The sequence below is a fragment of the Euprymna scolopes genome, chromosome 39 (genome assembly GCF_053919585.1).
Source record: "Euprymna scolopes isolate OS-2025 chromosome 39, ASM5391958v1, whole genome shotgun sequence".
Lineage (NCBI taxonomy): Eukaryota > Metazoa > Mollusca > Cephalopoda > Sepiida > Sepiolidae > Euprymna > Euprymna scolopes.
In genome coordinates this window covers 73,750,181-73,778,094 of record NC_136520.1, presented here as the reverse complement: position 1 = coordinate 73,778,094, position 27,914 = coordinate 73,750,181, and the positions used below count along the sequence as shown (strand labels likewise).

General features: G+C 38.4%; 1 protein-coding gene across 2 annotated transcripts in view; it reads left to right on the top strand.

Annotated features, from left to right (window-relative positions):
- LOC145263871 (uncharacterized) overlaps positions 1-27,914 on the top strand; it is a 212,734-nt gene that overhangs the window by 61,425 nt on the left and 123,395 nt on the right. The gene's annotated exons all lie outside the window — the stretch shown is intronic.

Sequence of the window (27,914 nt, the reverse complement as noted above, 5' to 3'; positions counted from 1 at the left end):
ATTTATTTATATGTAAATATTTCTTTGTTTTCATAACTAGTCCGGTGGAATAGACATGAATTTAACAATTGTTTTATGGTGCTCATGCAGTGCACTTATGTTAACGTTATGTATTTGTAAATAATATTTTCAAGTTAAATTCAAGTTTTACGATACGTTTTTTTTTTTGTTTTTTTTTTTTGTGCTAGTGCAGTGCAGTGTGCAGTGACTGCAGTGCACTTACTGATCCGCGCTATTTTTAAAATCGTATTTCCAAGTTTAATTAAAATTTTATATGTTTTTTTATTCAATTGTAAGGTTAAAGTATAGAATAGGTACAAAACACCCTCCCCGCCCCATGTTAAGAATTGCTTTTTAAATAATAACATTATTATTTCAGCACAGATCAATAAGTCCACTAGTACCCTTATTTTATTGTTAAATTGTTAGGTGAAAGTACAGAATAATTACGAAATACTTTCCCCTCTCCATGTTAAGAATGGCTTTCTAAATTATAACGTTATTATTTTAGCATGGTACTTTTAAAATCTCTCTAAACTGATGCTAAACAGCTGATCGCTTTGTTTTTTTTTTACGTTTTAGGTCAGTTAACTTTTTCTTACTTTGGTCAGAATCGCCTGTTCCTTCTTTCATCCGATTGTTTCGATTATCGATACTTATCGAAGACATTCCAGTACAAAACCTAAGAACACTGCGAGATATTAGGTTGCTGCAAAAATGTTTTTTTTTTTTTACGTATATACATTTGATAAAAACGATATTATTTTTGCACCAACCAAATCCATAAAGTACCACGGGGTGAAATTTCATAAAAATCAGCTCAGCCGTTTCCGAGTCCATAGGGAACGGATTCGCCCCCCCCTCCCCCCCCCCACACACACACGCAAAGAAACTTCTTTTATAATAGTGGCGATATCTACTATTATATAATAGAAAGTGTGTGAGTTCGTTTATTGGACCGATTACTTTTTAATTACACACGAAAGTACTTGATGTGTCTGGGAGTGTTCTTACGTAGGTTTTGCATCGGAATGCGTCTGATAAGTATTGAAAATTGAAAAAAATTCGATTAAAGAAAGAAAAGAAAAGAAAGAATTGATTTTGACCAATGTTAACACTTTTATACAACCTAACATCACAAGTGCATTTGAGAAGTTTATCACCGCAAAAGTAGAAAGGCCCAGCTTATAAAATCGACTGTATCAATTCTTTCATAAGACAGGGGCGCGTTCGAAACGAACGTTTCTTTTTAAATTACAATTGAACCATGATACTTGACTTTTGTACGTTTAACTTAAATTCAAGTGATTATGTAATAAAAATTTCATAAAATCAACAGTTGGTTCTTTGATATGACAGGGGCGCGTTCGAAATGAATGTTTCTGTTTAGAGCACGCTGGAACCATGATACTTGACTTTTGTATTTTAAACTTTAAGTGAAACCATTATTTACAGATAATTTTATAAAATCAGCAGTAAATTCTATACAGTGCAATGTAGACTACAATGTATTGTAGACTAAGTCACTAGGGGGGGGGGGATATGAAACTTCCTCCCAATACGCTGCGCTGCGTAGGGACTCCAACTGAAGTAGGCATTAAATGGTCCAATGGATTAGAATTTTTCACCGATTTAGATAACAATTAAAGAATGGGAGAGTGGAAAATTTGTTCATCCTCATTGAATGCCGAACAACGTCGAGTCTCCCTGCTAAAATATACAGTACAACCCTGGGATACGGTGGCACTAGGATAATGTTTCCCAGGTTACGATATGGAATACGATGTTTTTCCGGACCCTGTTTACGGTATTTGCCTCGCCTTGCGGTGTTATAATGTTATTTGCTTATACATACTGTACTGTATTTTGTTACTAATTTTTAATGTCGTATCCCGGGGTTCTACTGCCATACATACACACACATATAATATATATATATATATATATGTAGATGTTATTTGTTTTGCGATACTTTTTGAATGAATTCAATTATATATACGAAAATGCATTTTTACCTAAATGCGAGTGGGGAATAATTTTCCCTTTGACCAAATTTGGTACCCCCAAATAGAGAGCGGCATATGGATTATTTTTAAAATATAATTATCCACTGACACGTGTTTCGTCGGCTACGACTCATCAGAGTGGCTAAATCTAACGAGATTCGAAATCGGGACCTCGTGGTAAGAAGTGTAAACCCCCCAACCACTAGGCTATCTCGCACGACTGAATGTATTGCGTATTTTTATGTGGATGTTATTTGTTTTTGTTTTGCGATACTTTTTTTGAATGATATATACGAAAGTGCATTTTTACCTAGATTCAACCACTCTGATGAATCGCATACGATGAAACACGTGGAAGTTTTCAGAAATCAAGAGGGCCCCCTACTTGGTGGTAACACGTGATCTCTAAATGAGATATAGAGATTGGAGTATTATTCCATTACAGTTCTTTAACTATCAAGCACTGCGTTAGTAAAGAAATTAATTAACCATTTTTATAAGTTATACATCTTTTTATGTTATTTTGTTTTGTTTTGTTTTTTGTTGTTGTTGTTGTTGTTGTTGTTGTTGTTTTGTTTTTGTTTTTTTGTTTTTTTGTCTCTTGGTCTTACTGGATTCCAGAACAAGAATCCATCTAGTCTGGTGGAGTATCGAACTTCATGCTATTACTTGAGGTAATAACACTTGGAGAAGGTGCACCTCCTGCACCATTCTTCGTAAAAGCTAATGTAAGTTAGCCATACTGATGAGATCTTATTTGGGTTGCGAATACAATCGTGATTTTAAATATTTAGTCAGGGTTTATTTGTATGGAAACGTATCCTTATGTCGGGTTGTTCTGACAATCCTGTACAGAGAGACCTTAGACACTCGAGGACATTCAATATGTATGTGTGTATATATGTCTAGAAATGTGTGTATATATATGTGTATGAATAGAAATATGTGTGTGTATATATAGATGTGTGTGGAAATATTTTGTATGTGTGTACACGTGTGTGTTGAAATATTTGTGCATGTGTGTATTATATCTAATATATATATATATATGTATGTGTGTGTGTGTGTGTGTGTGTGTGTGTGTGTGTGTGTGTGGAAATATGTGTGTATGTATATATGAGTGTATGTACATATGTGTATATGAGTGTGTATGTATATATGAGTGTGTGCATATATGTGTGTATGTGTATATGAGTGTGTGCATATATGTGTGTATGTATATATGAGTGTCGAGTGTGTGCATATATGTGTGTATGTGTATATGAGTGTGTGCATATGTGTGTATGTATATATGAGTGTGTGTATATATGTGTATATGAGTGTGTGCATATATGTGTGTATGTATATATGTATGTGTGTGCGTGCGTATATGCATATATATATATATATATATATATATATATATATATATATATATATATTACACTGTCTCGCACTTCAAATGACGATAAAACCTATATTTTATGATCATAGATTGTAATGGAATAGCTTCGAAAGTGCTCATCACGCGCACCATTCACCAAATGTCACGAAACAGGTTATCGCAGTCATTTTTTTAGACACTCTGTATATACGAAATGAAATAATCGTCTGAAACCAGAGCATAAGATCAACGCGCGGGGGGGGGGGGTTATTAAGTAGCGATTCTTAGTCCTAACCCTTGAGTAGGCTCATATATTATTGATTGATTATTGATTTTTCCAGTTACCCGTCGATTCGAAGTGGAACCCTAATCCTCTTAAATGCTATTAATTAATCCTGAATTTGGTGTCAAAACTCCATCACTCTCTACCCAATGTTATTGTTGAGGAGATTGTATTTAAATAAACTAAACATCGTCTCTGATTATTATTTTTATTTTATTTTTATTTATTTATTTATTTATTTATTTATTTATTTTTTTTTGTATCGCCGACATCATTATCATCTTTTGTTTTTCTTCTTCTTCCCAAAATGAGTACGTGCTTCTTGTCTTTGGTGGAATCGTCCGATGACCGAAGAAAACTCCAAGAAAACATGGAATACTCGTTTCTTTTTTACTACACGCCACTGCCATTTGTTTAGAATTATTACATGGAAATAAGGCCGGCTGCAAATAACGGCGGAGAGAGAGCCTGAAAGTGGTCCACGTGTACGAGCGGTACCCCACCTTATTTTTTTTTTTATTTTTCTCTTTTTCTTTTTCAATTTTTTTCACCGGATTATTATCGAATGGACACTAATCTATCACATTATCAAAAAAAAAATTTTTTTAAGCCAATATTTACATATTTTAAGTGGTGGCACTGGTGCTGGTGCTCAGTTTCTAATGCAACGTTCTAGTAAATCGATCACCCATTTTAGAACCACTCGACATTTTTAAAGAAAATTTCGCGAATTTAGCCTTTTTTAAGCAGTTTGGTCGTCTTTTTTCTTTCTTTTTTTTTTAATTTCGCTTGAAATTTGCCCTTTTTCTGATACATATTTATGGTTATTTTTCGTCACTCAACATTTACAAGTTTTGCCCGAACGAATTTTTTTTTTTTTTTTCAAGTTCGGTCACCCGAAATTTTCAATTTTTACATTAACGGGAAAATAACCAGAAAAACTCTTCAATATACTAACGTGTATGCACAGTTTCTAATACAAATCGATCCCCCCACCCCGTAAGTCTCACGATGGAGTTACCAATAATAGGTATCCACCGTGGAATCACTAACTTGTGAGCAGGTGCAGAAATCTCTTGAAGGCGAAAGTAGTAGGGTATCCAAGGGACCGTTAAAGGTAAATTTAACGAGATCCTCAATAGATAGAAGGGTGTCACCAGATCACATCTTCGCATACATAAAAACAAAAAAATAAAAATAACTCCGGAAAAAAAGGACATTTGACAAAGAACTCGAAATTACTGCATTAATATGAAATAAACATTTATTTACGTCTTAGGAATATTAGCTCAATTTGTTCCAACGTAAGTGTTTTCTTGTAAAGATTGTTTTATTATGTAGGATTAAGTAAATGCGTAATTCGTGAGAATAGAATGGAGTTTAAAAATTACTGATTTTTCTGTGTTCAGAGTGTCACTCGTGGCTTGAAATAAATGTGATTATTTTCTGAGATAAAAAATGAACAGTCTATAATTATGAGGTCGAAAGCGTACGCGCGTTCATCACATAAAAAAACATTAGTTTAAAATAACATTGTTTAAAAAAGGAGAATTAAATTCTCATTCAATATGGTAATTTTCCATGATGAGGATTAAAGTGCATGTGCATGGCGCGCAAATTCAAGATAGGGGATTTTAACGCCTCCCAGTCGCTGAGTTATTCTGACATCCAGTCTTGGGGAAACAAGAAAAAAAAAATATTTGATTTTTGCGGCAAATCTTTATATATGAATGTTCTCGAAAGTTCCAGCCTGTTTGCTGTATCCCTACGCGCGAAAACATAACACAGTTCTTTAATTCCATGCATGCGACTACGACGTTGTGTTTTTGCACGTTCTGATACGCGTGGGTGATTGCTATGAAAATGTTTCTGCCGTGGATTTGTTCTGGCCATATATACCGATCGCTATATGGCTCTCCTCCTAGACGAGAAGTCAATCTAAGAAGAAAGAATAAAATTATTTTAAGTATTTCACTGGGTGCAGGTTGCAAAATGGGGTGGATGCTTTATGTGTGCAAATTGTTGCACTAGGTAGCACTGTATCGTTAGGCGTGGCAGTAGTTAACGAATCTTCTGAGATTTGCGTCTGTACGATTGTGGTATTACAGTCTGTGTCGTCGAAAACTGTTTTCTTCGGTCGATCAACGCTGATCGAGTCATGTCTGTTATTCTTATCAATCGAAAAATGTTTCGGATTTCTTTTAGGAACTTTGTAAGGACCGGAGTGAGCCAGCTGCGGGCGCGTGGGTACTCCATCGTTTCTTACGAAGACGTGTGAACGTCTTGAGGAAGGTAAATCGTGGTTTTCTTAGACCTTGGTTCGGCGTACAATGGTCTCGATGTACTTCTTTAAGCATTAAGTATAGCTAGTCGTGTCTAGTGTGCTTCTAATGGTGGTCGGTGCAATCATTTGTGCTGGTAAGGTCAGAGGTATTCCATCTCGGCAGCTGTAAGTCCAATGTCCATTTTAATGGTAGATCTGATACCAAGGAGTACGAGAGGAAGGATTTCCATTCAATCATTAGGATCGGAATGTGCTTTTGAAGAAACTTTCAGTTGGCGATGCACTGATAATCTGGTATTGTCATCCAATATTCTCCCGCGTCTGACATCGACAAGTATGCCGAAACGGTGTAACTAATCTGTTGCAAGTATCAGAAAAGTTTACGTAGATTCTTATTCATTATGTTTGAAATCAATATTGAAAAGGGGAAAAAAAACAATAACTCGGAACTTTATTCAGCAGGGATGCGAAATTGGCTGTCACCGTCTACTTCTCGTTCTTCTTAATTGAGCAATTGCTGAAATGAGTGAAAATGCGCCATTGCCAATATTATTTATACTAGAAACAATATCTTCCTCCAGTCGCATACATAAAATATTGCAGCATTAAGGTATGATTATATAATATTATAAATTGAATTAAAAGAAAAATTCCTAATGCTGCAATATTTTAAGTTATGAATTTATTATATTTTTTACTATAATATCTTGTCCTTTTCTTTTCCAGTTTTAACAACTAGTCCTTTACTTTTCCATGTTTAAGCTTAAACATATTACTTTTCATGCTCGCATTTTTCTATTGTAATACATGATTTTTTCCAGGCTTCCAATAAATTCACTTGTTCTTTGTTTAATTTCAGTATTATATTTTTGCCCCCATGAACACATATGTAATAACAATGTACGGCACTCGTCTGCTTTCAATAAAATCCCCCCAATTATCTCCCTTTCATGTTTTTATTCTGCCTGTTTCACTTGTTACTTCTCTTTTCGAATTAGTAGCAACAGTAGTCACTGAAGCGACGTGGTTGCTATGGAAACCAGTCATAAACAGTGTCACTCACCTCCTTACGTTTGTTTTTACAATTTTGAACACCAGAAAATTCATCATAACTTTTGTTTTACTGAACGAAAATTGAAAATTTTTGTTCACAATATTACTGAGAAGGTGATCCATAAACTGTAATAATTGTTTGAAATTTGGTCGAAAAATGTGTAAGCAATGGAGCTTTAAAGCAATTCTAAATGATTAAAACTGTCACTTAACCATATATTCAAAAACTGCCATGTTTGAATGATAAGTATTTTGTCCTTACGTTTTTTAATTTTTGAGACGAAGATTGATTATTCATATTATTTGGATTCTTCGGACTACTATTCTCATCCTGAGCGTCATTTTCTCAACGTTTCGGTCGATATAACCTCTGACCTTCTCCAGGTGTATCTTGTCGAACGGTGGAATGTTTCTGTCGAACTCGGGGAATCTGGACGGTATTTCAACAGAACCCTTTATTTACCCATGGCGCAATGGTTAGAGTATTTGGAAAATCAATTGTATAATGGTGTGCAGTATAGTGATGCATGTAATTGATACTTAAACAGTGAGGGTTGAGGACATACGTTGCATGGAGAGGAACAATATGAAAATGATACGACAGATGTCTAATGTGTGTCTTTAAAGACTGGCTTAGAACAGATGACCTCAGAGGAAAATTAAATCTGAACAGTATAAGGAGATGAGTACAGAACAGGAGACTTTGATGGTATGGTCACGTTGAAGAATGAATGAGAGTTTTGGGGTTAGTAGAAAATTAGAGGTAATATATTCAGTTTAAAGGGGGCGGAGGCCAACGAAAATGTGGGAGGAAGTGATAAGAATGGATTTGTGGAATAAATAAAGACCTGTCCAGAGATAAGTTAGTTAAGAAGTTGATTTTTAAAAGCTGTCCAATACATCACAGCATGGAAAATAGACGTCAAACTGATGAAGATGCTGATGCTGTTGATGACAACAATGATGCTGATGATGACGATGACAACAATGATGCTGGTGATGACGATGACAACAGTGATGCAGATGACAATGATGTTGCTGCTGATGATGACAATGGTGATGATGATTAGAAGCAGGCATTTACATTGGATAGTTATCATTATCGGCGATCTCTCACTGGCAAAAACAGGTAATCTTCCCTGGAGTCTGTTGGCTTTCTCTGGGATCTCAATACTCTCTGTGCCCTTCAGGTAGAGATCTGGATTGGATTTTTCTTCAGTCTTTCTATCTTCCCATAACAATTTTCTGTGGAATCAACAGATGCTGGTGCCACCGCAATCTTTTTTTTTTGTTTGTTTGTTTGTTCTTTCATACACATCTACCCTGGCAGTTTGTGTAATGTTCTTTCATATACATCTACCCTGGCAGTTTGTGTAATGTTCTTTCATACACATCTACCCTGGCAGTTTGTGTAATGTTCTTTCATACACATCTACCCTGGCAGTTTGTGTAATGTTCTTTCATACACATCTACCCTGGCAGTTTGTGTAATGTTCTTTCATACACATCTACCCTGGCAGTTTGTGTAATGTTCTTTCATGCACATCTACCCTGGCAGTTTGTGTAATGTTCTTTCATACACATCTACCCTGGCAGTTTGTGTAATGTTCTTTCATACACATCTACCCTGGCAGTTTGTGTAATGTTCTTTCATACACATCTACCCTGGCAGTTTGTGTAATGTTCTTTCATACACATCTACCCTGGCAGTTTGTGTAATGTTCTTTCATGCACATCTACCCTGGCAGTTTGTGTAATGTTCTTTCATACACATCTACCCTGGCAGTTTGTGTAATGTTCTTTCATACACATCTACCCTGGCAGTTTGTGTAATGTTCTTTCATGCACATCTACCCTGGCAGTTTGTGTAATGTTCTTTCATACACATCTACCCTGGCAGTTTGTGTAATGTTCTTTCATACACATCTACCCTGGCAGTTTGTGTAATGTTCTTTCATACACATCTACCCTGGCAGTTTGTGTAATGTTCTTTCATACACATCTACCCTGGCAGTTTGTGTAATGTTCTTTCATACACATCTACCCTGGCAGTTTGTGTAATGTTCTTTCATGCACATCTACCCTGGCAGTTTGTGTAATGTTCTTTCATACACATCTACCCTGGCAGTTTGTGTAATGTTCTTTCATGCACATCTACCCTGGCAGTTTGTGTAATGTTCTTTCATGCACATCTACCCTGGCAGTTTGTGTAATGTTCTTTCATACACATCTACCCTGGCAGTTTGTGTAATGTTCTTTCATACACATCTACCCTGGCAGTTTGTGTAATGTTCTTTCATACACATCTACCCTGGCAGTTTGTGTAATGTTCTTTCATGCACATCTACCCTGGCAGTTTGTGTAATGTTCTTTCATACACATCTACCCTGGCAGTTTGTGTAATGTTCTTTCATACACATCTACCCTGGCAGTTTGTGCAATGTTCTTTCATACACATCTACCCTGGCAGTTTGTGTAATGTTCTTTCATACACATCTACCCTGGCAGTTTGTGTAATGTTCTTTCATGCACATCTACCCTGGCAGTTTGTGTAATGTTCTTTCATACACATCTACCCTGGCAGTTTGTGTAATGTTCTTTCATACACATCTACCCTGGCAGTTTGTGTAATGTTCTTTCATGCACATCTACCCTGGCCGTTTGTGTAATGTTCTTTCATACACATCTACCCTGGCAGTTTGTGTAATGTTCTTTCATACACATCTACCCTGGCAGTTTGTGTAATGTTCTTTCATACACATCTACCCTGGCAGTTTGTGTAATGTTCTTTCATACACATCTACCCTGGCAGTTTGTGTAATGTTCTTTCATACACATCTACCCTGGCAGTTTGTGTAATGTTCTTTCATGCACATCTACCCTGGCAGTTTGTGTAATGTTCTTTCATACACATCTACCCTGGCAGTTTGTGTAATGTTCTTTCATACACATCTACCCTGGCAGTTTGTGTAATGTTCTTTCATACACATCTACCCTGGCAGTTTGTGTAATGTTCTTTCATGCACATCTACCCTGGCAGTTTGTGTAATGTTCTTTCATACACATCTACCCTGGCAGTTTGTGTAATGTTCTTTCATGCACATCTACCCTGGCAGTTTGTGTAATGTTCTTTCATACACATCTACCCTGGCAGTTTGTGTAATGTTCTTTCATGCACATCTACCCTGGCAGTTTGTGTAATGTTCTTTCATACACATCTACCCTGGCAGTTTGTGTAATGTTCTTTCATACACATCTACCCTGGCAGTTTGTGTAATGTTCTTTCATACACATCTACCCTGGCAGTTTGTGTAATGTTCTTTCATACACATCTACCCTGGCAGTTTGTGTAATGTTCTTTCATGCACATCTACCCTGGCAGTTTGTGTAATGTTCTTTCATACACATCTACCCTGGCAGTTTGTGTAATGTTCTTTCATACACATCTACCCTGGCAGTTTGTGTAATGTTCTTTCATACACATCTACCCTGGCAGTTTGTGTAATGTTCTTTCATACACATCTACCCTGGCAGTTTGTGTAATGTTCTTTCATACACATCTACCCTGGCAGTTTGTGTAATGTTCTTTCATACACATCTACCCTGGCAGTTTGTGTAATGTTCTTTCATGCACATCTACCCTGGCAGTTTGTGTAATGTTCTTTCATGCACATCTACCCTGGCAGTTTGTGTAATGTTCTTTCATACACATCTACCCTGGCAGTTTGTGTAATGTTCTTTCATACACATCTACCCTGGCAGTTTGTGTAATGTTCTTTCATACACATCTACCCTGGCAGTTTGTGTAATGTTCTTTCATGCACATCTACCCTGGCAGTTTGTGTAATGTTCTTTCATGCACATCTACCCTGGCAGTTTGTGTAATGTTCTTTCATACACATCTACCCTGGCAGTTTGTGTAATGTTCTTTCATACACATCTACCCTGGCAGTTTGTGTAATGTTCTTTCATACACATCTACCCTGGCAGTTTGTGTAATGTTCTTTCATACACATCTACCCTGGCAGTTTGTGTAATGTTCTTTCATACACATCTACCCTGGCAGTTTGTGTAATGTTCTTTCATGCACATCTACCCTGGCAGTTTGTGTAATGTTCTTTCATACACATCTACCCTGGCAGTTTGTGTAATGTTCTTTCATACACATCTACCCTGGAAGTTTGTGTAATGTTCTTTCATACACATCTACCCTGGCAGTTTGTGTAATGTTCTTTCATACACATCTACCCTGGCAGTTTGTGTAATGTTCTTTCATGCACATCTACCCTGGCAGTTTGTGTAATGTTCTTTCATACACATCTACCCTGGCAGTTTGTGTAATGTTCTTTCATACACATCTACCCTGGCAGTTTGTGTAATGTTCTTTCATACACATCTACCCTGGCAGTTTGTGTAATGTTCTTTCATACACATCTACCCTGGCAGTTTGTGTAATGTTCTTTCATGCACATCTACCCTGGCAGTTTGTGTAATGTTCTTTCATACACATCTACCCTGGCAGTTTTTGTAATGTTCTTTCATGCACATCTACCCTGGCAGTTTGTGTAATGTTCTTTCATGCACATCTACCCTGGCAGTTTGTGTAATGTTCTTTCATACACATCTACCCTGGCAGTTTGTGTAATGTTCTTTCATACACATCTACCCTGGCAGTTTGTGTAATGTTCTTTCATACACATCTACCCTGGCAGTTTGTGTAATGTTCTTTCATACACATCTACCCTGGCAGTTTGTGTAATGTTCTTTCATGCACATCTACCCTGGCAGTTTGTGTAATGTTCTTTCATACACATCTACCCTGGCAGTTTGTGTAATGTTCTTTCATGCACATCTACCCTGGCAGTTTGTGTAATGTTCTTTCATACACATCTACCCTGGCAGTTTGTGTAATGTTCTTTCATACACATCTACCCTGGCAGTTTGTGTAATGTTCTTTCATACACATCTACCCTGGCAGTTTGTGTAATGTTCTTTCATACACATCTACCCTGGCAGTTTGTGTAATGTTCTTTCATACACATCTACCCTGGCAGTTTGTGTAATGTTCTTTCATGCACATCTACCCTGGCAGTTTGTGTAATGTTCTTTCATACACATCTACCCTGGCAGTTTGTGTAATGTTCTTTCATGCACATCTACCCTGGCAGTTTGTGTAATGTTCTTTCATACACATCTACCCTGGCAGTTTGTGTAATGTTCTTTCATACACATCTACCCTGGCAGTTTGTGTAATGTTCTTTCATACACATCTACCCTGGCAGTTTGTGTAATGTTCTTTCATACACATCTACCCTGGCAGTTTGTGTAATGTTCTTTCATGCACATCTACCCTGGCAGTTTGTGTAATGTTCTTTCATGCACATCTACCCTGGCAGTTTGTGTAATGTTCTTTCATACACATCTACCCTGGCAGTTTGTGTAATGTTCTTTCATACACATCTACCCTGGCAGTTTGTGTAATGTTCTTTCATACACATCTACCCTGGCAGTTTGTGTAATGTTCTTTCATACACATCTACCCTGGCAGTTTGTGTAATGTTCTTTCATACACATCTACCCTGGCAGTTTGTGTAATGTTCTTTCATGCACATCTACCCTGGCAGTTTGTGTAATGTTCTTTCATGCACATCTACCCTGGCAGTTTGTGTAATGTTCTTTCATGCACATCTACCCTGGCAGTTTGTGTAATGTTCTTTCATACACATATACCCCGGCAGTTTGTGTAATGTTCTTTCATACACATCTACCCCGGCAGTTTGTGTAATGTTCTTTCATACACATCTACCCTGGCAGTTTGTGTAATGTTCTTTCATACACATCTACCCTGGCAGTTTGTGTAATGTTCTTTCATGCACATCTACCCTGGCAGTTTGTGTAATGTTCTTTCATGCACATCTACCCTGGCAGTTTGTGTAATGTTCTTTCATACACATCTACCCTGGCAGTTTGTGTAATGTTCTTTCATACACATCTACCCTGGCAGTTTGTGTAATGTTCTTTCATACACATCTACCCTGGCAGTTTGTGTAATGTTCTTTCATACACATCTACCCTGGCAGTTTGTGTAATGTTCTTTCATACACATCTACCCTGGCAGTTTGTGTAATGTTCTTTCATGCACATCTACCCTGGCAGTTTGTGTAATGTTCTTTCATACACATCTACCCTGGCAGTTTGTGTAATGTTCTTTCATACACATCTACCCTGGCAGTTTGTGTAATGTTCTTTCATACACATCTACCCTGGCAGTTTGTGTAATGTTCTTTCATACACATCTACCCTGGCAGTTTGTGTAATGTCCTTTCATGCACATCTACCCTGGCAGTTTGTGTAATGTTCTTTCATGCACATCTACCCTGGCAGTTTGTGTAATGTTCTTTCATGCACATCTACCCTGGCAGTTTGTGTAATGTTCTTTCATGCACATCTACCCTGGCAGTTTGTGTAATGTTCTTTCATACACATCTACCCTGGCAGTTTGTGTAATGTTCTTTCATACACATCTACCCTGGCAGTTTGTGTAATGTTCTTTCATACACATCTACCCTGGCAGTTTGTGTAATGTTCTTTCATACACATCTACCCTGGCAGTTTGTGTAATGTTCTTTCATACACATCTACCCTGGCAGTTTGTGTAATGTTCTTTCATGCACATCTACCCTGGCAGTTTGTGTAATGTTCTTTCATGCACATCTACCCTGGCAGTTTGTGTAATGTTCTTTCATACACATCTACCCTGGCAGTTTGTGTAATGTTCTTTCATACACATCTACCCTGGCAGTTTGTGTAATGTTCTTTCATACACATCTACCCTGGCAGTTTGTGTAATGTTCTTTCATGCACATCTACCCTGGCAGTTTGTGTAATGTTCTTTCATGCACATCTACCCTGGCAGTTTGTGTAATGTTCTTTCATACACATCTACCCTGGCAGTTTGTGTAATGTTCTTTCATACACATCTACCCTGGCAGTTTGTGTAATGTTCTTTCATACACATCTACTCTGGCAGTTTGTGTAATGTTCTTTCATACACATCTACCCTGGCAGTTTGTGTAATGTTCTTTCATACACATCTACCCTGGCAGTTTGTGTAATGTTCTTTCATACACATCTACCCTGGCAGTTTGTGTAATGTTCTTTCATGCACATCTACCCTGGCAGTTTGTGTAATGTTCTTTCATACACATCTACCCTGGCAGTTTGTGTAATGTTCTTTCATACACATCTACCCTGGCAGTTTGTGTAATGTTCTTTCATACACATCTACCCTGGCAGTTTGTGTAATGTTCTTTCATGCACATCTACCCTGGCAGTTTGTGTAATGTTCTTTCATGCACATCTACTCTGGCAGTTTGTGTAATGTTCTTTCATGCACATCTACCCTGGCAGTTTGTGTAATGTTCTTTCATGCACATCTACCCTGGCAGTTTGTGTAATGTTCTTTCATACACATCTACCCTGGCAGTTTGTGTAATGTTCTTTCATACACATCTACCCTGGCAGTTTGTGTAATGTTCTTTCATACACATCTACCCTGGCAGTTTGTGTAATGTTCTTTCATACACATCTACCCTGGCAGTTTGTGTAATGTTCTTTCATACACATCTACCCTGGCAGTTTGTGTAATGTTCTTTCATGCACATCTACCCTGGCAGTTTGTGTAATGTTCTTTCATGCACATCTACCCTGGCAGTTTGTGTAATGTTCTTTCATACACATCTACCCTGGCAGTTTGTGTAATGTTCTTTCATACACATCTACCCTGGCAGTTTGTGTAATGTTCTTTCATACACATCTACCCTGGCAGTTTGTGTAATGTTCTTTCATGCACATCTACCCTGGCAGTTTGTGTAATGTTCTTTCATGCACATCTACCCTGGCAGTTTGTGTAATGTTCTTTCATACACATCTACCCTGGCAGTTTGTGTAATGTTCTTTCATACACATCTACCCTGGCAGTTTGTGTAATGTTCTTTCATACACATCTACCCTGGCAGTTTGTGTAATGTTCTTTCATACACATCTACCCTGGCAGTTTGTGTAATGTTCTTTCATACACATCTACCCTGGCAGTTTGTGTAATGTTCTTTCATGCACATCTACCCTGGCAGTTTGTGTAATGTTCTTTCATGCACATCTACCCTGGCAGTTTGTGTAATGTTCTTTCATACACATCTACCCTGGCAGTTTGTGTAATGTTCTTTCATACACATCTACCCTGGCAGTTTGTGTAATGTTCTTTCATACACATCTACCCTGGCAGTTTGTGTAATGTTCTTTCATACACATCTACCCTGGCAGTTTGTGTAATGTTCTTTCATACACATCTACCCTGGCAGTTTGTGTAATGTTCTTTCATACACATCTACCCTGGCAGTTTGTGTAATGTTCTTTCATGCACATCTACCCTGGCAGTTTGTGTAATGTTCTTTCATGCACATCTACCCTGGCAGTTTGTGTAATGTTCTTTCATGCACATCTACCCTGGCAGTTTGTGTAATGTTCTTTCATACACATCTACCCTGGCAGTTTGTGTAATGTTCTTTCATACACATCTACCCTGGCAGTTTGTGTAATGTTCTTTCATACACATCTACCCTGGCAGTTTGTGTAATGTTCTTTCATACACATCTACCCTGGCAGTTTGTGTAATGTTCTTTCATACACATCTACCCTGGCAGTTTGTGTAATGTTCTTTCATACACATCTACCCTGGCAGTTTGTGTAATGTTCTTTCATGCACATCTACCCTGGCAGTTTGTGTAATGTTCTTTCATACACATCTACCCTGGCAGTTTGTGTAATGTTCTTTCATACACATCTACCCTGGCAGTTTGTGTAATGTTCTTTCATGCACATCTACCCTGGCAGTTTGTGTAATGTTCTTTCATGCACATCTACCCTGGCAGTTTGTGTAATGTTCTTTCATGCACATCTACCCTGGCAGTTTGTGTAATGTTCTTTCATGCACATCTACCCTGGCAGTTTGTGTAATGTTCTTTCATGCACATCTACCCTGGCAGTTTGTGTAATGTTCTTTCATACACATCTACCCTGGCAGTTTGTGTAATGTTCTTTCATGCACATCTACCCTGGCAGTTTGTGTAATGTTCTTTCATGCACATCTACCCTGGCAGTTTGTGTAATGTTCTTTCATACACATCTACCCTGGCAGTTTGTGTAATGTTCTTTCATACACATCTACCCTGGCAGTTTGTGTAATGTTCTTTCATACACATCTACCCTGGCAGTTTGTGTAATGTTCTTTCATGCACATCTACCCTGGCAGTTTGTGTAATGTTCTTTCATACACATCTACCCTGGCAGTTTGTGTAATGTTCTTTCGTACACATCTACCCTGGCAGTTTGTGTAATGTTCTTTCATACACATCTACCCTGGCAGTTTGTGTAATGTTCTTTCATACACATCTACCCTGGCAGTTTGTGTAATGTTCTTTCATACACATCTACCCTGGCAGTTTGTGTAATGTTCTTTCATACACATCTACCCTGGCAGTTTGTGTAATGTTCTTTCATACACATCTACCCTGGCAGTTTGTGTAATGTTCTTTCATGCACATCTACCCTGGCAGTTTGTGTAATGTTCTTTCATACACATCTACCCTGGCAGTTTGTGTAATGTTCTTTCATACACATCTACCCTGGCAGTTTGTGTAATGTTCTTTCATACACATCTACCCTGGCAGTTTGTGTAATGTTCTTTCATGCACATCTACCCTGGCAGTTTGTGTAATGTTCTTTCATGCACATCTACCCTGGCAGTTTGTGTAATGTTCTTTCATACACATCTACCCTGGCAGTTTGTGTAATGTTCTTTCATACACATCTACCCTGGCAGTTTGTGTAATGTTCTTTCATACACATCTACCCTGGCAGTTTGTGTAATGTTCTTTCATGCACATCTACCCTGGCAGTTTGTGTAATGTTCTTTCATACACATCTACCCTGGCAGTTTGTGTAATGTTCTTTCATACACATCTACCCTGGCAGTTTGTGTAATGTTCTTTCATACACATCTACCCTGGCAGTTTGTGTAATGTTCTTTCATGCACATCTACCCTGGCAGTTTGTGTAATGTTCTTTCATGCACATCTACCCTGGCAGTTTGTTTAATGTTCTTTCATACACATCTACCCTGGCAGTTTGTGTAATGTTCTTTCATACACATCTACCCTGGCAGTTTGTGTAATGTTCTTTCATACACATCTACCCTGGCAGTTTGTGTAATGTTCTTTCATGCACATCTACCCTGGCAGTTTGTGTAATGTTCTTTCATACACATCTACCCTGGCAGTTTGTGTAATGTTCTTTCATACACATCTACCCTGGCAGTTTGTGTAATGTTCTTTCATACACATCTACCCTGGCAGTTTGTGTAATGTTCTTTCATGCACATCTACCCTGGCAGTTTGTGTAATGTTCTTTCATGCACATCTACCCTGGCAGTTTGTGTAATGTTCTTTCATACACATCTACCCTGGCAGTTTGTGTAATGTTCTTTCATACACATCTACCCTTGCAGTTTGTGTAATGTTCTTTCATGCACATCTACCCTGGCAGTTTGTGTAATGTTCTTTCATGCACATCTACCCTGGCAGTTTGTGTAATGTTCTTTCATACACATCTACCCTGGCAGTTTGTGTAATGTTCTTTCATACACATCTACCCTGGCAGTTTGTGTAATGTTCTTTCATACACATCTACCCTGGCAGTTTGTGTAATGTTCTTTCATACACATCTACCCTGGCAGTTTGTGTAATGTTCTTTCATACACATCTACCCTGGCAGTTTGTGTAATGTTCTTTCATGCACATCTACCCTGGCAGTTTGTGTAATGTTCTTTCATGCACATCTACCCTGGCAGTTTGTGTAATGTTCTTTCATACACATCTACCCTGGCAGTTTGTGTAATGTTCTTTCATACACATCTACCCTGGCAGTTTGTGTAATGTTCTTTCATGCACATCTACCCTGGCAGTTTGTGTAATGTTCTTTCATACACATCTACCCTGGCAGTTTGTGTAATGTTCTTTCATACACATCTACCCTGGCAGTTTGTGTAATGTTCTTTCATACACATCTACCCTGGCAGTTTGTGTAATGTTCTTTCATACACATCTACCCTGGCAGTTTGTGTAATGTTCTTTCATGCACATCTACCCTGGCAGTTTGTGTAATGTTCTTTCATGCACATCTACCCTGGCAGTTTGTGTAATGTTCTTTCATACACATCTACCCTGGCAGTTTTTGTAATGTTCTTTCATACACATCTACCCTGGCAGTTTGTGTAATGTTCTTTCATACACATCTACCCTGGCAGTTTGTGTAATTTTCTTTCATGCACATCTACCCTGGCAGTTTGTGTAATGTTCTTTCATACACATCTACCCTGGCAGTTTGTGTAATGTTCTTTCATACACATCTACCCTGGCAGTTTGTGTAATGTTCTTTCATACACATCTACCCTGGCAGTTTGTGTAATGTTCTTTCATACACATCTACCCTGGCAGTTTGTGTAATGTTCTTTCATACACATCTACCCTGGCAGTTTGTGTAATGTTCTTTCATACACATCTACCCTGGCAGTTTGTGTAATGTTCTTTCATGCACATCTACCCTGGCAGTTTGTGTAATGTTCTTTCATGCACATCTACCCTGGCAGTTTGTGTAATGTTCTTTCATACACATCTACCCTGGCAGTTTGTGTAATGTTCTTTCATACACATCTACCCTGGCAGTTTGTGTAATGTTCTTTCATACACATCTACCCTGGCAGTTTGTGTAATGTTCTTTCATACACATCTACCCTGGCAGTTTGTGTAATGTTCTTTCATACACATCTACCCTGGCAGTTTGTGTAATGTTCTTTCATACACATCTACCCTGGCAGTTTGTGTAATGTTCTTTTCATGGTTCAGTCGGAGTCAGCTAATTTACTCAGATGTCAACTCTGTGTAACAGAGGCTGACGTGATGCCACATGGCTAAGAGAGGAGACGGGACGGAGTGAAAAGAAGAGTGGGTAGTTGATTGGGAGTCTTGGAATGAACTGTCCGAGTAAAGATAACTTAAGATACATGCACATATGTAGACAATAATGTTTCTATAAATGAAAAGGATTATTTTTTATATACATATATGTGTGTGTGTGTGTGTGTGTGTGTGTGTGTGTGTGTGTGTGTGTGTTGGTGCAAAAATAATGTCGCTTTTTGACGTTCAACTTCAAAAGATCATAACTCCTGTCCTAATAAACTTTATTAATCGAAATGAGAACCATCAAAATCGACACATTTTTGCCAACAAGAAACAAGTTTATTTACCCCATTAGCATAGAAATCCGGAGTTCTGGAAGCGATGGCGTCATTGAAGGCTGATTCGGCATCATCTCAACTTTTGAAGCATTTTTCGTGCAGAAAGTTGTTGAAATGTTTGAAAAAGTGATAATCAGTGTGCAAGAGATCCGGTGAATATGGCGGATGAGGTAGAGTCTCGTAGTTCAATTCGTTCAGCTTCTGCAGGGTTAGTCGAGCAACATGCGCCCTTAATCCTTATCCTTATCAATTTTAAAAGAAAATAAAAGCAGGATTACAAAATCCGAAAATTTGAGAGAAAAGTTGCAATTATTGTTTCTTCCAACTGACATAATAATTACAATAATTTTAAAGTTGATGAGTTCCTATTCTTCGGATGAGTCAGGGCAGATTAATTTAAAAATTGACATAATAATTACATGAATGATTCTGCCCTATGAAACAGATGCTGTCAAAAAGTGAACATTTTAACATGCTTAAAGAAATAAATGGTAAGATGGACAACAAAATTTAGAATATAGATTTTTGTCATTTATTTGTATATGTTCTGTGATTATATCGAGCTTCATAAATTAAAGGATTGATATAAATGAATGGTTAAATATAACCGAATTAGCATATTTTCCCATATATATATAATCTTATTTGTAGTATTCCGACTTTTACTGGGTTTATACAATTCAGTAATCGTTCATATACCAATACATTTTAAGCCAAAAAGAGATGACTTAAACTGTAAGCTAAAATATTATCATATTTCATAATTGAGCATTCATATACTGTTTTAACAAAAACCAAGACTTCAAAGAATGGGTTGATAGCAACAAAAAGTGTATTTCATTGTTAGTTACAATTGTTTCAAGACCATTTGGACAAATCCAAACAATATGTTGTTTGAAAATTTTCACAAGAACAGCCTTTCTTCAGACTTATTAAATAAAAAACACTTTAACAATAAAACATTATGGAAACTATTTCCAATATCAATAATTATTATATATATTTATATATATCACTAAAGGACATGTCAGGTTCTTTCTTACATACTAACCCTAGCAGTGTAAATCCTTGTAGAGTGAGGTAGAATACAACGTGTGTTCGTTACAACTCTACTTTCAACCGAGTCGTTGTTTGTTTCGTTCACCACACTCTTTTCTTCTACCTCTTCTTTTACACACGTCCGTTCGTTTTCGTGACTCAAAATCGTCTCTCTTCCCGCTTTTCTCCCCTCGTTATTTATGGAATCAGGGTACGAGATTCTCCGAGATTCCACGAGACTTTTTTCCACATAAACGCATGCGGGCGCCATCTTGATTCTTAGTTTGTGCTCTGCAGGCACAAACGCGCAGTCTCTTTAACGCTAAGCCACTTTCTCCACACTCCCCTCTGATCTCATGTGGAAAAAAGTCTCGTGGAATCTCGGAGAATCTCGTACCCTGATTCCATAAATAACGAGGGGAGAAAAGCGGGAAGAGAGACGATTTTGAGTCACTAAAGCGAACGGACGCGTGTAAAAGAAGAGATAGAAGAAAAGAGTGTGGTGAACGAAACAAACAACGACTCGGTTGAAAGTAGAGTTGTAACGAACACAAGCTATTCCGGCATGACGTCAGGATTTGACCCCAAGCTAATTCCCCTGTTTGATGGCAGTAGCACTGATCACTCAGTGCAGGAATGGGTGGAAAAAGCAGAATTGATATGTCAGCTCAGTGGGGTGAAGCGTATAGAATGCGTGGTCCCAATGCGCCTCACTGGGGGAGCATATGCAGTATACCAGCAGTTGGCTGATGAGGAAAAAACAGATTTTGCCTGCATCAAGCGCGCCATTTTTACAGCATTTGCATTAGATCCAATTACTGTATGGAAGGAATTCATGGCCCGAAAATTACATCCCGGGGAAACGGTGGATGTGTATCTGGCTGAGCTAAAAAAGCTATTGGTCCTTTTTGGAGGGATGTCAGACAAAGGCTTGGTGTGCGCCTTTGTTGCAGGATTACCTAAGAGTGTGGAAGATCTGCTCCGTGCCTCATCCCAAGTGGACAAGACTTTTTTCCACATAAATGCATGCGGGCGCCATCTTGATTCTTAGTTTGTGCTCTGCAGGCACAAACGCACAGTCTCTTTAACGCTAAGCCACTTTCTCCACACAACGAATAAATCAAACGAAGGAATAAACACTTTTTTTATATTAAAATGACTTTTGTTTTTACAAAAAGAATACCACTGTTTATTTTATTAAAAAATTATGCATCTAGAACGCATAATTATCATGGTTGTAGGAGATTTATTGTATAAATCATTACGAGGAATTTGAAAAAATAATATCTAAGAGCTGGAATTAAATTGTGAACATAGAGGAACACAAGCTACATTTCTGGATTTATATATAAAAATTGGGGATGGAATTTTTATCTATGTTTGATTGCAGAAACTCTTTCCCTTTTAAAATAGTTTGTGTGCCACATAAAAATAACACATGCCCTATGAGCATTATATCCGAGTCTTAAATATATATTATACATCCAGTCTCTAGCTTGCCACTGTTTATTTTATTAGTCGGCATGAATGACTGCACGTAGTAACTGCTTAAGTTATTAAATTTTATGTGTTTGCCCTATTTCAATGAAGATTTATCTTCTGAAATAAGTAATCTATTATATAAAGCATAGTTGCCTTTGTGTATGTTTGTATGTAAAAGTAAAACTCAAAACCAACAAAACAAATAACCACAATATTGATATTTTTCTTGATCAGCGTGTCCCCCAATGAATAACACTTTTTTTTTTTTTACATAAACGTCACCACTTATCAAGGCCGATAGACCACTCAAGGATAAGGGTTAAAGAGTATAGAGTAGTCAAAAGGACAATATAGTAATCGATAGTAATGGAAGTTCGGTAAATTTGTTAACTTAACAAGTGTTAGTGGAACGGCTCATCAGAAATTTGTTCACGTTGGACTTGAAGACAACCATATTATAGAAAGCTGGAAAGCAGGAAAACGGAAGACAATTCCACAGGCGTGCAGTTCTAAGAAAGAAGCTTTGATCATGGAATCTATGTTTAGGTTTAGGTACAGATAAAGAGTGGGGAAAATTATTGATAATGTTTTCAGCTAGTCTAGTGTTTCTTGTGAAAGTTTGGCGAGGGGGGACCATAGATTGAAGCTCAGTTGAACACTTTCCATGAAAATAACGATAAAGTAGAGACAAACTCGCAACATCTCTTCTGTGAGACAGAGGTTGCAGCGAAGAGAAAAGGACATCTCCCACGAGGCCACAAAGTCTATTTTGAACCCTATCAAGGCAGGACAAGTCTTTTCTAGCAGCTTCTGCCCATATGTGGCAACAGTACTCCATCCTTGGACGTATCTGGCTCTTATATAGATAGAGAATTGCATCAGCAGTGAGATATCTACTGGATCGATAGAAGGATCCGACCATTTTTCCAGCGGCCTTGGCAACAGATTTGATGTACGTATTCCATTTAAGATCAGGAGTAAAGGTCAAGCCCAGAAGCCTGTCAAAACTTGAGGCCTCCCCAAGACGAGAGCCATTCATTTTAATTGATGCCAGATGGGATCAGAACGTTGATGATGTAAAGATAGAAGCTTGGTTTTAGATGCATTAAAAGTAACCAGCCACTCCTTTCCCCATTGTACAACGTGATCAAGATCAGAGGAGAGAGAATCGGAGAGAACTTGGTCGTTTACTGTCTTAGATGTGCTACCATAGATGGTAGTGTCATCAGCAAAAATGTCTACGAATGATGTAAGGATGTGATTTGGAAGATCATTAATGTAGATCAGGAAAAGAGTTGGGCCCAGGATGGACCCCTGAGGGACTCCAGCATTTATACTGTGAGCTTCTGATTTTTTCCCATCAACTACTACTCTTATGAACCTACCAGAGAGAAATGATTTAATAATTGAGAAGACATTTCCAGCAATACCATAGCTGGAGATCTTGTGAAGTAAACCTTTATGCCATACCCTATCAAAGGCCTTTGATATGTCAAGAGCAATTGCCCTAGAAAGGTTGCCTCTGTCGAGAGATTCGCTAATCCTATGTGATATAACTGTATGCACATCTGCTGTAGATCTAGCAGAACGGAAACCATATTGTGTGTCACTAAGAAGGTTATTTTTGCTGAGATGATTGATTACTTCTGTATTTAACACACACTCCAGCAACTTACTCATGACGCACAGGAGACTTATTGGCCTGTACTGAGAGGGGGATGAACGATCACCTGAATTCTTAAATACAGGGCATACTGATGAGATTTTCCAGGGTGATGGGAAGCAATTCTCCTTAAGACAACGTTTAAACAGTTTTGTAAGTATGAGTGCTAGTTCTGGTTGAAGTTTTTTGAGTACTATAATTGGAATATCGTCAGGGCCGGTTGCTTTACTGGAATCAAGGTTTTTGATTAGCTTGGCAACATCACATACAGATATTTGTATATCACATAGTGTGTTTTCTGATACAGGAGGAAATATTGGGGGTTGGCGGCCTTGGTCGCAACGGGTAGAATTGACTGCAAAGTTCTTGGCAAAGAGTTTGGCTTTGTCTGATGCTGACGAGATTAACTCAGGTCCATTGATGATAGTTGGGATAAGATTTAAACCAAAAAAAAACTTATTCATTCTTTTAGCCTAAACTGGTGCATATTTCGTCAGGTTGGTCGAGTTTCCAGACAGAAGGGAAGTAACTCTGATTTTTTTTTATTAATGAGTCAATTCCCTTATGTCGACTCATTCATAAAGGAATTTATAAAAACGTGTTGTCTATGTGTGTGTGTGTATATCCAGAGATATGAATGAGCTGGACGGAGAAGAAAGGGGGAGTGGCCAGATGGAGGGAGGGGGATAGACAAAGAGAAAAGATAAAGTTCTAATAAAAATGATAATTGGGTAACGTCGAGTAGCCATGCTAGTCTATTAATAAAGTGCAGTTGTCTGTGTGTATGTGTGTTTGTATGTCCAGTAAAAGTCAAGAACTACAAAACAAACAACTACAAAGTTGGTATATTCTTGATCCACGTTACCCTGGATGAATAATATCTGAAAAATTAGAAAAAATTATTCATTCTCTGGAGGTCAACTGGAGGTCAACTGGGTCAGATTTTGTCAAGAGGGCTTTTTATGTACTAATTTGGAAATTTTTTTTTTTTTTTTTTTATTTTAACCACAAACAAGGCATAGTGCTACTTTGATGGGGGGGACTACTATCTGGGACATAAATTGCAGGGATGCTATGTAGGGAGTTGAGCATCAACATGTATGTTTACATTACACTTGAACTTCTGCGCGTCAATACAGTCAGGGAAGCACGATCCGAGAATGGAATTTCAAAGTCTAGCAGTTCTAGGGAATAAATTATTAGAGTAGAAGGCTTCCTAGTATCTGGGGATCTCTACTATGTAGGGGTGGGACTTTACTGCTTGTCAGGTTTGTCGGGGTATTTACGTCAAGGGGGTGCAAGGATTTGTAGTTCAACTATTGTATCAATTCAAATCGATTTGAAAATAAAGCTTTTTAATTATTCTTAATTAAATCACATAAATTTTAGAGCATTACAGCACAAGTTTTTTTGTTTTTTTTTACAAGGTGGTCACCACTTATCAAGGCCCGGAAGCCACTCGGGGATAAGGGTTATTGCATGTACAGTACGTTAATGTTGAGATTTGATAAAGTGTCTACTTAAGGGGGCGGTTCATCAGGAATTTGTTTTTGTTGGTCTTGAAGACATCCAAGTTGTAGTCAGGTGGGAAACAGGCGGACGGAATAGAGTTCCACAGGCATGCACTTCTAAGAAAGAAGCTTTGTTCATGGAATCTACGTTTTGGTTTTGGCACAGATAAAGAGTGGGGGAAAATTTTTGACAGCGGTTTCAGTTAGACGGGTGCTTTTTGTGAAAGATCGGCGAGAGGGGACCAGGGATTGGAGCTCAGACGAGCACCTACCATGGAAGTAACGATAAAACAAAGGCAGGCTCGCAACGTCTCTCCTGTGGGAGAGAGGTTGCAGGAAGGAGAAAAGGGCATCACCCACTAAGCTACGAAGTCTATTTTGTACTCTGTCAAGGCAGGATAGTGTTTTTAGCAGCTCCTGCTCAGATGTGGCAGCAGTACTTCATCCTTGGACGTACTTGGCTTTTATATAAGTAGAGAATTGCATCAACAGTGAGATATCTTATGGAGCGGTAGAAGGATCCTACCATTTTTCCAGCGACCTTGGCAATAGACTTGATGTACGGGTTTCATTTCAGATCAGGAGTAAAGGTCAAGTCCAGAAGCTTATCAAAGCATGGAGCTTCCCCTAGTCGAGAGTCGTCCATTTCAATTGATGATGTAAAGATAGGAGCTTGGTTTTAGATGCATTAAAAGTAACTAGCCACTTCTTCCTCCACTGTACCACACGCTTGAAATCAGAGGAGAGAGAATCAGAGAGAACTTTGTCATTTACAGTCTTTGATGTGTTGCCATAGATGGTTGTGTCATCAGCATAGACAGTCTTTGATGTGTTGCCATAGATGGTTGTGTCAGCAACACAGCCCAAATGTGACAGCAGTACTCCATCCTTGGACGTACTTGGCTTTTATACAGATAGAGAATTGCATCAGTAGTGAGATATTTTCTGGAGCAATAGAAGGATCCCACCATTTTCCCAGCGACCTGGGCAACAGACGATGTATGTGTTCCATTTCAGGTCAGGAGTAAAGGTCAAACCCAGAAGCTTGTCAAAACATGGAGCTTCCCCAAGACGAGAGCCATCCATTTCAATTGATGCCAGATGGGTATCAGAGCGTTGATTATGTAAAGATAGGAGTTTGGTTTTAGATGCATTAAAAGTAACCAGCCACTTCTTCCCCCACTACGCTCAGGATCAGAGGAGAGAGAATTAGAGAGAACTTTGTCATTTACGGCCTTTGATGTGTTGCCATAGATGATCGTGTCATCAGCATAGATGTCAACGAATAATTTAAGTATGTTTTTAGGGAGATCATTGATGTAGATCAGGAAGAGAGTTGGGCCCAGGATGGACCCCCTGGGGAACTCCAGCATTAATACTGAGAGCCTCTGATTTCTGCCTATCAACCACTACTCTTATGAGCCTATCGGAGAGAAATGATTTAATGATCAAGAGAACATTTCCAGTGGTACCATAGCTGGAAATCTTGTGAAGTAGACCCTTATGCCATACCTTATCGAAGGCCTTTGATATCTTAGAGAGGAAGCCTTTGTTAAGAGATTCACTAATCCTATGAGATATAACCGTTAGCACATCTGCTGTAGATCTAGAAGAATGGAAACCATATTGCCTGTCACTAAAAAGGTATTTCTTCTGAGGTGGTTGACTACTCTATTTAATATGGATTCCAGCAATTTACTCATGACACACAGAAGACTTATTGGTCTGTACTGAGAGGGAGACGACTTATCACCTGAATTCTTAAATACAGGGCATACTGACGAGGTTTTTGCAGGGTGTTGGGAAGCACTTCTCCTTAAGGCAACGCTTAAACAGTTTTGTAAGTATGGGAGCAAGTTCTGGTTGAAGCTTTTTCAGCACTATAACTGGAATGCCGTCAGGGCCAGTTGCTTTACTGATATCAAGGTTCTTGATTAGTTTGGCGACCTCACGCACAGATATTTGTATGTTGTATAGCGTGTTGTCTGTTATAGGAGGAAATACGGGGAGTAGATGGCCTTCATCGTGTAGAGTAGAATTAGCTGCAAAGTTTTTGGCAAATAGTTTGGCCTTGTCTGATGCTGATGAGATGACCTCAGGTCCATTGATAATGGTTGATATAGAACACACACTTCTGTTCAGGATCCTGTTTGCTATTAGCCAGAACTGCAATGTTTGCTATTTGCCAAAATTGCTTAGCAACTTTAGATTTTTAGACTGAGCACATAGCTCTCTTGCGTTTTTTATTACTCTTTTACAGTTGTTGCTGGCAGTCCTGAAAGCAGCTTTAGTCACAGTGCATCTATTACGTTGGTAGCTATGGAAAAAGTGATTTTTGTGTGCGATGGCAGCAGCACATTCTGGGGAGAACCATGGCTGGCTGTTAGGTTTTTGTTGGAATTTTTTGAATGGTATTAATCGGTCTATGCCTACAATTAACCATTCAGTCAGGTCCGATACTATGGAGGACACATCCTTTTTAAATATGGAATGTAGGGGTAGATCAGATATAAATGTACGGAAGCTATCCCAGTCAGCCATAGAGTATCGATATGGAGTACGGTGGAGAGGTACGTCTGAAGACTTATTGTATTTCATTTTTATCTTATCTCATACAACCGAGTGGTCAGAAGATCCAAGAGGGGGACAGAACGGAACATGAACATAGCTCAGGAGAAGTTGTGAGAAAAAGGTCTAGAAGGCTAGCGTACTGACCGGAAGTATTGAGCACACGGGTGGGTTTGTGAACAATCTGCGTGAGGTTATAGGCGATGACGAAATCATGACAGAACCTCCCCTCATCATCTGTCTTGTTCGAGTGGGTCAGCCATTCCACATTGTGGACATTGAAGTCACCACAAATGTGGATGAGCAGACAG